This window comes from Neopelma chrysocephalum, unplaced genomic scaffold (assembly GCF_003984885.1).
Source record: "Neopelma chrysocephalum unplaced genomic scaffold, ASM398488v2 Primary Assembly neopelma1_91, whole genome shotgun sequence".
Lineage (NCBI taxonomy): Eukaryota > Metazoa > Chordata > Aves > Passeriformes > Pipridae > Neopelma > Neopelma chrysocephalum.
In genome coordinates this window covers 5,405,461-5,419,475 of record NW_020897753.1, presented here as the reverse complement: position 1 = coordinate 5,419,475, position 14,015 = coordinate 5,405,461, and the positions used below count along the sequence as shown (strand labels likewise).

The following is a 14,015-nucleotide window of genomic DNA, read 5'->3' as shown; positions in this document are numbered from 1 at the left end:
TTTTGGGCTGTTGAAGCCTGTATTTTAATGAAATGGTGCCAGCACACTAAGTCATCCAGATAATATTAGTGAGGTGCACGTTGGTTTGTGCAGTAAATTGCTGCAAAGTTCTCTGACATCTTAATGCTCTGACAGGATGTGAAAGACAATAACACCACTGGAAAGACCAGAAAAAAGGCCCTTTATAGCTACTGAATAATATATTAGCTTTTAACACTGTATATATGAGCAAAATGGGATCAGGTATAAAATCAACAGAATAATTACTTATACCAGACATTATATATTTTATCAGGATCCGAACTAAAGGACCTCCCAGGGTGGTAAGAGGGGGGTTTGGTTGGGGATTTATTACCTCTAAGAGCTGGAAATACCTGTGGGATTGGCCCAAGTGGGATCTGCCCCCGGGCTGATGAAATGTTGCCTCACTTCTGGGTAACCTGAAAAAAGTTACTCTGAAAAGCCCTCAATCTGTTGTGGGAAAGGACTTGGTGGGATCCTTCCCAGAGCTCCGAATGTGGGAATGTGGGGAGCTGTGATCAGCTCCCGGAACGTGCCGGTGGGGACCTGCATCCAAACGCTTCCAAAATTGCATTTACGGGGCTGTGGATCTGCAAATCCATCCTGCCCTTTCTAGCAGTGCATTCCCGAGTCTGAGCTGGAGGAAGAGTTACATGACCATGAAATATGCATGGAAAAAAGTCCAATTTAAACACGGATCCCGAGAGTTTGGCAACTTGTCTCCTTCGCTTCCTTTTGAAACGCTGGGCAAAGTTGATCAGTTTGTGTGACAAATTAGTTTGTGCCGTGTCTGCTTCTCTATTCCAAACAGAACTTTCATAATTTTATTTGGAAGTTTCGTAAATTTCATAATTAATTGAACTAAAACACCTTTTTCACAAAATAAAAGCAATCAGCCTTCACTCTGAGCTCTGAAGGTCTTAAATTACATCTTAGTGTTACTTTAGTGTGGTTTGGTTTGTGTTACAGCTGGCCTTATTTCCATAATATTTAAAGATTGCTTTAAAATAATTCTAGCTAAATAATAATAAGAATAAAAAAGTCAAGCGTCTTTAATATCAGTTTTTACTGATACTCAGAAATACGCTTTGCATCTTCTGCGATAAATGATAAGATCTTCAAAATTCAGAAAGAATTTGATTGCAGTCAGAAGTTGTGGGTTCTTTGCCTCGAGTTCACCGAAACCAGCAGGAGAACGAGTGGGCCGAGGTGAAAATCCTCCTGTCAAACACAGAGTCGATGGGGGGAAAATAGGGAGGCGGTTGTATGCAAAATAGAGACACTTGAGCGTCTGCTCAGCCACTAATTTATTTATACATGCGACAGGAGGAGGCACTTCTTACCCGGGGTGACATAAATAACCGCGGCACAGGGTGTTTGAGGAAGTGCACTTGGAATTACGGCGTTGTCTTAGGTAAATTCGGGAATTATGCAAGATGAGCAGTCGCTCCTTTCGGTGCTCGAAACGCAAACAAACGGGCTGTTTGTTTTGGGGCCGCGGGGGTTGTTTCCCAAGCTGTTGCTGCAGCTCAGGGTCGGGGCAGCTTTGCCTTTCCTCGCTCTTTGAAAGGGGGCGGAACACGCAACGAACGACAAAGGTGGAAGAATTCCACTCAGATATTATTCCATAAAGATTGCTGAGTGCCCTCTGTTTTGTGCATAAACACGGCGCTGGAAAAGCTGCAGGAATCACCTGTTTCCTTCTTTGTGGGAGGGAATATTTACTGGGTTTCATCCACCTGATGATGTCAAGTGAAGTGTTCTGAGAGAGCAGCTTCAGAATCTGGTCCTGGCTGTTCCACTTCCTGCTGCAGGTGCCTCTGATTCCAAAACTTGAGGAAAGAAGTAGCAGGATGGGAGGGGTTTTTCTAGATTTTCATTACAGCTTTTCTCTTTAAAATTCTTAGAAAGTAGGGAGGCACCTTCTAATATTTCAGCCGCCTTTTTCTTTTCTATTTAACAATTGAGCAGCACATCCATTGATCCCTTTCCCTGAACATTTTGAAGCACTTGCAACCATTTCTAGCCACGTTGTTATTTATAGAGATCCACTAAATGAAAAAGTGCTCCTTTTCCCTTGCAGGTATATGCATCATTTATGGTCTGGCTTCATTATATTCTGTACTGTATAAACTCCTGTAGGAGAGTGGTTATGTAATGCTCTTATGTCATTACATTTACATGCATTAAATTCCTGGCAGAATCATATTCACAGTAACAAAAGGTTCATTAGCAGGACAAAAATGCTTAACTTGGGAAACTGCTGGAAAGAAGGGAGACACATTTCCAGGCTGATATTGTTGATATGCAATTATATATTATGTACAGAGTTGATGTGGGATTAGCCAATCCCAAGTGACAAGTATAAATGTGATAGAAGTTGTTCATTCCAATCTCCTTCTGTAGCCATAACTTTGAGCAGGAGTTATTGTGGAATGTGGAGTGTGGGGAAGGGCCACTCGGTGCAGTTAATAGAGCGGTGCCATTCCCACCACGGGGGAGCTTTCCATGGAACCAGCGCTCTGCAAACCGCAAATGGAGGGAAAAAAAAGTTACTCGGTGCATCTTATTTACATGTGCAACTGGTGCAAAACGGATTTATAGCCTCAATTCTGTTATGCATTTAAATATGTTCTTTATTCCTCCCCCTCCCCTGTCATTGAAGCGTTTTGGTGGGTGCTTTCAGGGAGAACACCTGGGCACATTCCTTGTGGAATGTCGTGGCTCTGCCTGAACCAACTTTGGGAATTGATCATTTTAGTTCTGTTGAAATGGCAGTTAAATAGCAGGAATATATCAAGAGTTAAAACTTCATTACTGGAGAGCAATAAAAATACATCAAGCCTAGAATATTGTCTAGAAGATCAGATTTCTTGGTTATGTTGACACTTCAAAGAAATATGTTTATTTAAGGAATAGAAATTCTATATCCTGGAATACTACAGTGATAAATTGCATTCTAGTTAGGCCATCTCTGATGTTCTAATTTTATCAGCCAACAATGGGCTGGGTATCCTATGCAAGTCAGATGAAAAAAAGGAAAAAAAAAATAATGCTAAGGGGAAAAATCTACCTTAACCTTTCTCTGCTGCTTCAGTGGAACTAATGCTGAGCAGTGTTTGGAGTCTGCAAACATTTAATTATATTTGTTAGCACCTTTTCATTGGATTCCAGCGAGGAATGGTCAGGTGTAAACGTGCGGGAGACAGCCCCAAGAAACTTCTCTGCTTGTAGTTCCTGTGAGGATGAAAGGCAGGGGACACTTGGAGTTTTCATGCAAACCTGGCAATAGGGATGCTTACAAGTCTCCAGACTTCCCTGTCTGACAACTTCCCTAAATTTAGATGTTGTGGCTGTTTGCACGACCCGAAAGCTCCTCCCGCAGGTGCCGATCCTTAAAAAGGGCTACCTGGAAAGCGCCACCGTAAATATGTCTCGTTGCTTCCAAAGCTGTGAGGAAGTGATTTTTAACATATTTCCCCCAAAAAAATCGCTGCTTGTTCTCAGCTTTGCAGATGGTTTCCCAGGTTGACTCGTTAGAACGCTGAGGAAGGACAAAAGCTCGTTTGGCAGAACAGGAACTCTGTCATTACTCATGTTGGGAGCATCTGTCTCGCTCGTGTACTCGGGGTTTGGGAGCTGAATAGTCTGTGGAGAGTTTCTTCTGCTTTCACTTATGGGGGACATTCCTGGGGGATGATGAGGTGTCTACAGCTCCGATTGTCAGGGCTGAATAACCCAGACACGTTTGCTGCCCTCGCAATTGCTGCGGGACAAACCCAGAAGTCTGGAAGGATGAAGTGTTAAAGTCCCCAGTAATTTCCAGCCTGGGCAATGCGACCACAAATGGCTTCTCCGGAGAACAAGAAAGCAGGAAGCCTGGCTTTGTGGAGAAAAAAACCCCCAACAATATTTATTTATTTATTTATTTATTTATTTATTTATTTATTTATTTACAGAGGTGTATCATAACTTGTGCTTTGACCCGAAGCTGTCACAATTTAATAAAGCGGTGTGGAATTCCACAGCAAAGGGGAAAATATGCCTCTCATAGAGGCCACACTGTCCTTTTTAAATGGTCTCAAGTGGATGAAGGCTGTGCCTTGCATTTGCTTTCCCCCTCCAGCATCCTCAAGGAGGCTTTGTGGAAGGAGGGTGGAGAAGTTTGACAATCAGGTCTCGACACCCCTTCGAAATCGACCTCAAGGATGCTGGAGGTTTTGAGGCATCTGCTCTCAATTGTCACTGCTGGAAAACAGGGAGAGGAATTTAAAAATAAATAACTTGGCACACCTTTGGTTCTGTGGAGTTGATTGAAAAAGCTGTCTCTGATGGAAATCAAATGAGGCAATATTTGCAGCCCGCACGACGTAACTGAAAGGGGTCTGCAAAGCTTGGGCACCGTGGAGGTTTGCTCTTCCTCCTGTTCCTAAATTCTCTTTATTTCGGATATTTTCAGTGTTTCAGTGTTGTTTGGTTAGTGCTGTGTTTCTGTAGAGTAGATGGAAGCAATACGGTGTAGTCTGCAAAAACATGTGCCTCGAGAAATGCAGAGCCAAATAAAAGGGTGGGTGAAGAGGGGCAGCCTTCACAATTTGGCATTGAAATCCTGCATTTCTGCTCAAAGAGATGCTTTTCCATTTCCTGGTTTCAAGCACCTCCCTGATTTTCTAGAATCAGTATTTGTGCACATCACTGAGGTTCAGGCTCGAAAATTCCAATGCCCATTTTGAGGTAAAAGCGGCCCATTGCATTGTGGGGGAGCAGAGAGCTCTTCAAAGGTACAGAAATTAATTCTTTTCATTAAGGGAATAGAGAGAGAAAATGCAAAAAAATCAAATAAATTCTAATATGTTTAGAAAGACTGATAAAAGGCTAAAGGAAAGGCATGAAAGAGGCAGGAGGAACTTCAGAAGTTCATGAGACACTGTTAGTTTTCCCTGGCAGCTCCCAGCCCCTGGTGATGGGCTGCAAGATGAGCAGAGCTGGAGATGTGGTTGGGAAGGTCCATCCCTTTCCTTGACAAGTTTATGGATCCTAAAAGGAGGTGGGAGCTGTACCTGCAAAGGAGGGATTTTATTTTCATTTTGTTGGTAGTTCTCCTGTGCAGATGTAAGGAATAACTCCTGGGTTTGATTTCATCCTGCTTTAGCCTCGAACCAAGGACAGCTCAGTGTGCAAGATGGCTGAAATTCAGGATACTGAGTGTGTTCAGTGAAAAAAATTCCTTGGAGTCAAATATATTGCTGAATCCCACCTTAAGCAGGTTTACTGTCTCCTTTCACCCCCATTTCTCCTGTCCAGAATAGAACCAGAATCTGGAAAAAAGACAAAGGTGTTAATAAAAAAAAAAAAGAAAAAAGAAGAGAAAAGAAAACCAGAAAGGAGGTGTTGATTTTAGGAACTTTGATTTACTTGGTTTTGCTTAAAAACATTAAGCTATTGCATTAGAAGTGTCCTTTGAAAAAAGGATGTCTGCCTTTCAAAATCCTGCATGGGAAAACGTTGGGGTTTGTGTCAGGCAGAGCTCACAGATATTTTTTCAGATGCAAGTTTAAAAACAGACACCCTTTTTGAAAGAGATTTTTGGGAGTTCTTTCTTTGTAACTTGACAGGACGGTTTGTTCATGTCAATAGTCTTTTGATCACTCCAAAGACACTGAAATCAGAAATGTCAATGCTTGCAGCCTTTTGATGCAGCTCCCTTAAGTATTGTTACAAGAGGAATACAGAGATTATTATTATTTTTTCATTTGCCAAGTTTGTGAGTCCATCCCAGAGCTCTTGGGAGACTGATCCACATTTGTGGGTCTGACCTGGAGCACTTGGAGCCTGGAACCTCCTCAGTGTTGTGAGTTACACAGTGAGAAGTGTCTGCACTTTCCTGCTCTGGGTTTGGCTTTGGGCTCTCCAGGTGTGTTGCCTCTTTGCAAGGCAAGTTATCACCATCACTTATTGACATCCAGTTACCCACGTGGACAGGGGTTAAATCTGAACCTCCTTCTTCCTCATCTCCCTGAATCAGTGGGTTTCTGAGTGCCCCTCTGCATGTGAACAGCAGCAGAACCATTTCCTAACTCAGTTGTCCTGCCGACCATTCCTCACTCCAGTTATAAAAGAAATACAACAGGCTTTAGCTTTTTGTTTTTAAATGCCCTGTAAACCTCGAATTAGGAACATAAAGATGTGAATATATAGGGTTATCCTCTCCTGAATATCTTTGTAAACCCCGATCACAAAAGCTGTAGGGAATATTCTCTGTTGAACTGAAATTCAGCAGAAAAAGAAAGTACAGAGTTACAAACAAATTCTGGCATTTTTACAGTCTGGTTTTTTATTTACGTGTACAAAAAATAGTGATTCTCAATGTCTTTAAATGGATTACTTGTTTTACATGAATTATAATCTACAGAGCAACCATTTTCTATAGGATTTGGTTTGTAGCTGATGTAATGATTACGAGGAGGTTAATCCTCCAGTCCAGATGGATCAGGTGCAGGCCCTGAGGAAGCAGGATTTCTGTCAGGGGGGTGAACCTGGATTTGTGGTCTGCCCCACACATATCTCAGGGATCAGGGAGCCTCTGGAAGCACAGGTTGAAATCCCCGTTGAAGCTGGTGGGAGTTTTGTTACTTCAGTGGATTTAGAATGTCACTGGAAGGATTTTTAGGTGCTTTTTAAAATCAGAAGGTGACCTGTTTAACACTGACCCCAATCATTCACTGCACAACTTCTGTCCTGCTCAGATTCCCAGTCACACATCCACAAACCGAAAGGAGAACTGTGGGAGAGTAAAACTCTGGATTTGAAGTGACAAAGTCACTGGAGGTGTTTCCCCCCCCAGCTCTTGCTGGTTATTCTGGGCAGCAGAAGCTGTGCCGATGCCCAGTGCTTTGGGAGCAGTGGGAAACAAGGAAACCTAAAGGAATCCAGGAAGATCCAGAACTGCAGACCAGGGAAATGAAATCAGTTTGTCACAGAAGATTTTTTTTTTGTTATTGACATCTTTAGTTTGTTTTGATGTCTGTAATTAAAGCGCTAATTATGTGTTTCTGTTGCAGTGGTCATGCTTTTATTACATAATTGCTACAAGTTTTTCTCTCACCACCAACAATATTTGTTTAACCTTAGTGCATTCTAGTTACATCCTTCAGAATGTAAAAGCTGAGGAACAGAGTTATTGATTGTTACAATTAACTAAATCAGAGGGGCTCAAAGTTCTTTGCCATAAATTAAATATGTTTTGTGGCAGAGGATCAAGGATAATTAAAGGATGAAGCAACCACAGTCATTAAACAATAAATATTATTTCTACACCACTTGAAGAAAATAAAGCAAAAAAAAAGAAAAAAAAGGAGTAAATCTGATGGCTTTTAAAAGGAGGGGAAAAAAGTTTAGCCTGGGGTAAAAACATCATTTAAAAAAATAATTTGTACTGTGATCCTTTGAGCTTCCTTCTGTGTTGTCTTAAAAAGCATCTGATTAGGTGAGATGCAATTCAGTCACCTTCTCTTCTATTTTTGTTTCCCTTTTGAGTTTAGGCATAATTTTTGTCAGTATATTTCAATGTATTCATTAATTTTTCTCATTTGTTTATTTTATGCAAACCATAAGAGACATTTTTTCCTCAGTGAAGATTGCCTCTTTATTTTATTTTGAAATATTTGTATATTTATTTCATTAAATGAGATAATGCTTTTTCTTATTAACATAATTTCCAGTACATTAAACATATTTCTCCACAGACAGAAGAGAGGAATCAGATTAAATGACAGTTAAATCACTTGCAGCAATTTCAACTGTTAAAAGAAATAAGTGTCTCTGTTTTCTTTGTGATCACGAGATGTGCTGTAAAGGGAAATGAAATCCTAAAGAAAGGAGGGAAAACATAAAGAAATAATGACTGACTTATTGCAGTAATACCACTGAGAGAAGACAAACTCACTACAAATAAAAGGAAAAATAATATAGTGGTTTTGAAAGTTACCAAAATTCATTTCTTATTGATGAGATCAGTGCAAGCCTTGCACTAAGTAAACTGAGGGGGGGGGAAAGCAAAGCACACCCAGAGCCAGACAATGCCATCCACTGGGGGGGAAGAAAGAAGAAATAAATACTGGGCATTTGGAGGGCTGGCCCTCTAAATGCCTTTAATTTGGAAATAATTTCATTTTGTCACATTTAGGGGAGGGAGGGGAGAAGCAATTCCCTCTTGGTGGTGTCCCTCTGGTGGTCAGGGCTCCCCAAATGTCCACGTGTCCTGATCCTTGGAAGCTGTGGGGCTACGGGAAGGGCAAGAGTTATCTTTTTTTAACTCTTCTAAGATATTCCAGAATGATTATAATAAGAAATGCATTTCTCTTAATGATATCTTTATTGTTATTTTGATTTGCAGAGTCTGAAGGAGCTGCTTGGCAGAGCTCTTCGGGCTGAGTGACTGGGCTGAGCATTCCCAAGGTAAGGTTCACATCCCTGCTTTGCCCCAAGTCAAGATTTCCTCTCTTTGTGCTTTTAGCTCTAAACCAATTATTTGTCTCCAGTTTTATGTGCCTGATCCTGCAGTCCTGAGGAAGGACCAGTCCAATAGTTGCCATTTTCCTTCTCTTTCTCACTTTCCCATCAGTGCACTCTGCAACTTGAAGCTCTGTATGCACAGTGTGTCAAACACTCTGATTTTCAGCTTCAAGATGAAATCAGAGAAGGGATTCTTGTGCTGGGGGGCTTGGTCTAACCTGCTGCTCTGTCCCAGAATTAACTAAAACCACAGTTCTTCAAGGATTTTAATTGTAGTATTTTTGCTTTTAAATGCCTGATGAGGAAAAGCCATGTCAGTGGGGTGCAGCATCCTCCCTTATGCAGGGAAAGAGGTGGGAAATGGCACATTTTGAGGCTTCTGTGGAACTGTTTCCTGGGGCTGGAGAGCAGACTCTGCCTTCCTGCCCCTGCACTCATGTGCTGAAGCTGAACAGGGTCATTTGCACTCTGGGGTAGGTGTCCCTCGTGTTCTCTTTGGAAGTTCTATTTGTTGTGCCAAGGGGAGTTGTCAGGGAATGGAGGTGGTAATGGAATTTAGCAGTTGAGGAGACTCTTAGAAATTCCAGTGCATGTGAAACACAATTAAAGAAATCAAACCAGAAGCCTCTGTCACCATCCTCTGGGGACATCAGCCAAGGGGGAGAGTCACAGCTGTGCCACTGCAGGGGCAGCAGAGCCCTGGCTCCCAAAATGCTCCAAAGCTCCTGGTGGGCACGGGCTGAGGGTCATTTCCAGTTCTGCTGCCCGATCCCTGTGTGAGGAAGCACAACAGAGAGAGCTGGTAAGTGGAACTGAGCACAGAAACATTTCTGACACCGGTGCTTGTACTTACAACCTTCATTACCATATTTTCAGAGGGCATAATAAGCATTAATGTGTTTATTGTGCCCTTGTGGGTTGGGGCAGGAATGTTGTCCTTTTTCACACACGTGGAATTGAAACCTGGACAGCCCAAGTGCTGAAGCCCAGCTCCTGTGGGAAGGCTGCCAAAGCCCTGCTCCAACCCTTCTCCAGGTCCTTTCCTCTGGGCTTGTTCCACATGGGCCACAACTCTGCAGGACAACTGGACACATATTCAGCTTCCCATGGACTGACTCTCCCTCTGAAATAAAGGGAAATAACACTTGGGAATTGATGGCACTAAAAGCAACAGCAGGTTTGAGCCTGCAGTTTATAAAAGTGCGTGTAAAGGCTTAGTTAACTTCTGAAAGTGTTTTTAGATGAAGTAAGTGATGAGGAAAATCTGCTTCCAAATTTAACAAGTTTATATTTTGCATATTCCATACCAAGGCCATTTTTCTTCTTGAGACACCACAAGAAACTAAATCAGCCTTTGGCTGTGAGGGTACAATGCTGAAGGTATTCCAGAATAACATGCTTTAGCTTTGGGGAAATATAAAAGCATGACTACATTGGGCTTTTTATGTTATGTAACAGCAGTTTTTCCATTCTGCACTAAATATCGCTTTCAGATTTCTCATCGTGCATGATATTGCCTATTTCATGCCTCTGACAAAGTGGCTGAAACAAGCTCTTTCCCCAAACTTGTGATATTTGTGGATAAAGGATTATGACCTGTGGTATTTTTGAAACAATGAATAAAAGGCAGCATTGCTTAGGCAGGTGCACACAAGGTGCTGGGTTTCTTGGCTGATGCCCCAGCAAAGGTCTGTGTCAGAGTTCAGAGGGGATTCCAGAGGGTTGGGCTCCCCCTTTCTGTGCTTGGATTAGTAGGTTTAAGATCTGGACTGGTCTGGGACAGATACTGGAATATTTTCTGTTTCAGGCAGTCCTTTGGCCGTGTGACCTGTTCCATCTGTCATATGGCAATACTGGAAAATTAGGGAGCAAATGTGCTTCCTTAGGGGGGTGCTAAAATTCCCCATATCTTGCTGATGTGTGGTGGCAGTGCCATTCCACACTCTGAGGGTTTGGTAATAATGTACCTCCCTTTTCTGGAGAGAGTGCTCCGGGTTCATGGGAACACTCGAGTGCAGAAGGAACTGGGAACTGTGCTTCTCTTGGCAGTATTTGAGGGAACAAAGTGAGGCTTCATTCTTGGGTTTGGTGGTTGGCTTTTTGATTTTGTTTGACACAATAGCAATGGCAAAATGAGAGAGGAAAAACTAAGCTTGTTGTCTCTGCTCTTCAGAGAAGACCTTAAACAGCAGGATCTCCCCACCCCGGTGTGTGTCTGACTTGATTATTCCTGTCCTATGGGAATCTCGTGCAGCTGGACAATATCTGCACTGGAGAAGTGTGGAAATGCAAAGTACAGCTTTGGTGAAAATCAGATTCTCTATTCCCTTTATTTGTTGGTTCCTGGGACTGTGGTGCAATTGCTTCTCTCTAAAATGATCCTGTGTGAGGGGTGGGCACTGTGCCTTTCCCTCCTGGATGAGCAGAGTTGTCCATCCCTCTCACACTTGACTCACATCAAGGTTAGGATTTTTAACTTTTTCTTTTGTTTTGTCTGGTGGTTTTATTTTCCCTGTTTGCAAAGGAGAGAGAAGTTTCAAAAACCACAGGGTTCATGAGGTGGTGTGGGAGAACAAAAAGTGATCATAGAAACCCAAGTTTCAATAGTTCTGTTGCTTTGTGGAACAGATCATTGTTTCTTTTTACGGAAATTCAAATGGAAAAAGTGGCTTAGATGGAAAAAAAAAATCGCCACTTAGTGTTTCTCTTGATATTTCCAGCAAGTCAATGTGAACATAATAAAATGATTGTGTTTCTTGAAAAAATTTTGGTTAAATTTAGCTTTGTTTTCTGCTTAAAAAAAGGGGAGGGGGGGGAGTGATAATAAATGTCATTTGCAAATAGAAGTGTCCTCGGTTTCCTGTTTTCAGTAGGCTTAAGATAATTCATTTGTTCTACTTGTAGTTTGTCAATTGATGCATCCCTTCCAAAACTGTCTGTGGGCCCTCTTAGCCAGAGTTTCCTACAGTTATTTTTGCACTATTGTTAAACAGAACCATGCAACATGTTGCTTTTTGAATTTATTGCGTGGGATCAGCACATAGTTTTCCATTGTGGCATATTTGTGTGTTTGTCACTTTTATTGTTTATATGCCAGCATATGGCCAGAAAGACAAACTTCTTCCCTCAGCTTTCTTCTTTTGTATTGTTCGGGCCACAGTGCCTTTACATCAACAGTTTGTAGAAATCAAATTCCTGGAATATAATCGCTTTGCTTAAGAAAAAAAGAAGGAAAATTTGAAGAATACAGGGATCAGTGAGTGTTCAGTGAATGGCTTTATTTTACTACCCAGGGCTGCACAGAGGGCAGAAAAGCAAATGCCTATTTTTCTTTAAACTCCAGTTTAGTTGTTTAGTCTCCTGTATCTCCTGATGCCACTTGCACGGATACAGTGACCGCACCAAGGGCTTTTCTGAGCAAGCAGAGCTCTTCACACTGGCAAAACTCTGCCTGCACGGACATCAGTGCATGACAAGGACCATATGTCTGCACTTGTGGTGTGTGTAACCCCAAACTACTCATTGCAGTTGCTCTAAACTTGACCAGAGATAAATGGGTTTTGTTGGGTTTTTTGGTGTGGTTTTTTGGTGTTTTTGTTTTTTTTTTTCCAGTTTTGATGGTGTAATTGTAGTTTCGTTCAATTTTGACTTTTAGAAAACACCTTTTTTCTTAATTTCTCTCTGGCATCAATACTTATGTGACACTCTGATAAAGAAATTTCTCGGTTTATCTATTAAAAAAATCAATTCAAACTAGGCCGCATCCATAAAGTGATCAGCTCTGTCATTCCATGGATTATTGCCACCCACTGGCAGATGATTTGTCTGTAATCTGAGGCAGGAATGTTGTTGTTTGCACGGCTCCTGTGGAACAAGGAGTTAAAGTTTTAAGCAAAATAATCATTAACTTACAAAACTCTCATTTCTCGTCCGTGTGGTTCCAATGTGGTTCCGTATTTTCAGCTCTCCCAGTAACCATCTTGAAATTCCATCCAGCAGATATATCATGATAAATCCCCTCTGTTGGCTTCTCCTGTTTTCCCTGTTTTTTGGAAGCTGTTGCCACACCACGGAAAGGCTGCTGGAAACCAGATCCTGATTGTCTTTAGTTTCTCTGGTTAGTTAAGTACTTTCACGAATACCAACTGTGATTTGAGGTGAAGAATCCCTGCAGCAATTAGGATTCATTTACTACTGGAGCATTTTATTAATTACACATTTGTAACCACATGGATGGGCACAAACCCGCTCACACATGTCTGTATTTAGAGATTTGTAGACAGAAGATTTAACGTAAACATAGAAATGTTAAACTACTCATGTGTAGCCTGCAAAGGAGATAACAAGAAGGATTCTGTTCTCTGCGTGATTTGTGAACAATGCTAAGTAAATATTCATCATTAATATATAATAACTGTTGCTTTTGGCAGTTCACTTTTCATTTAATTTGATAATGTGTCCAGCAAATGAAGTGGTACAGGCTGCAGTGTTTTACCACCACAATTGCGTATTTTCAATCATTGTTAAACGAAGGCAGCTCAAGGCAAAGCTTTAACCCCCACTAGTTTTGTGTGTGATAAAAGGAGAAGGCGCTATCAATCTTTATTGTCTGTCTCGCCGGCTGTAATTGCATTCAATAGTCCACTGATTCCGTGGCTGTGCCGGTGTCGGGAGCAGGGAAGAGCCAGATGCTCGCACTGATCACACGCATCCAGCGGCCACTTTGATGAGTTGGCAGAGTCTGGGGGTCCGATGATGGATTGTTCGCGCCGGGGATGACGAGCAGCTGAACGCTGGAGTGCGTGGGGAGGAACTCCTGCCCTTCCGAGTCCGGCATTCCCAGCCCGGCTCAGTGTGTTAGTCCAATGCATCCCCGTGTTATGCAAATGCATCCCTGTGTTATTCCAATGCATCCCTGTGTTATTCCAATGCATCCCTGTGTTATTCAAATGCATCCCGTGCTGCAAACAGTGCCGGTAGTCACTGCGTCCCCGTGAACACCAAACAACCACTAAACCCCCAAAGAGCCTCCGAGTAACTTAAGGTGACATTAAGAGCCCCCGAGTAATTTAAGGTGACATTAAGAGCCCCAACACTGTAACAGGTATCTCAAAATAGTCTCCAGTAGTTACAATTATCTGATTCAACCGGAGAGATTTGGAATTACAGTATCCCGTGCTTTAATCCACCTTAAAAGTTGTTCGGTTTTTTCCTTGGCAGCTTTCTTTTTTCTTTAATTTGGAGTAGTAGCTGGAATGTTTTACAGAGAAACAGCCAATACTGCTTTGGTGCAGTTTGAACAGTGAGGAAAAACTCCAATGGAAACAAGGGGACTATGGAATAATTGCTTTCTCTATGTTACCTACACCTTTACTCTCTGTCCCACACCAAATGTTCTTCACAGGTTAATTATTTAAGCTGGTTAGTGAGTGTCATCCCCTGGACAAGCAGCTGTTAAAGGAGACCTCAAAAGACATAGA

General features: G+C 42.0%; 1 long non-coding RNA gene across 3 annotated transcripts in view; it reads left to right on the top strand.

Moving 5' to 3' along the window:
* The window catches only part of LOC113972390, a 145,707-nt gene extending 136,752 nt beyond the window's left edge, over positions 1 to 8,955 (top strand). For all 3 annotated transcript variants that reach the window (XR_003535882.1, XR_003535880.1, XR_003535881.1), the window contains exon 5: positions 8,417 to 8,955. This is a non-coding gene — a long non-coding RNA (uncharacterized LOC113972390). The remainder of the gene's footprint in view (positions 1 to 8,416) is intronic.
* The last annotated feature ends 5,060 nt before the right edge of the window (positions 8,956 to 14,015 follow it).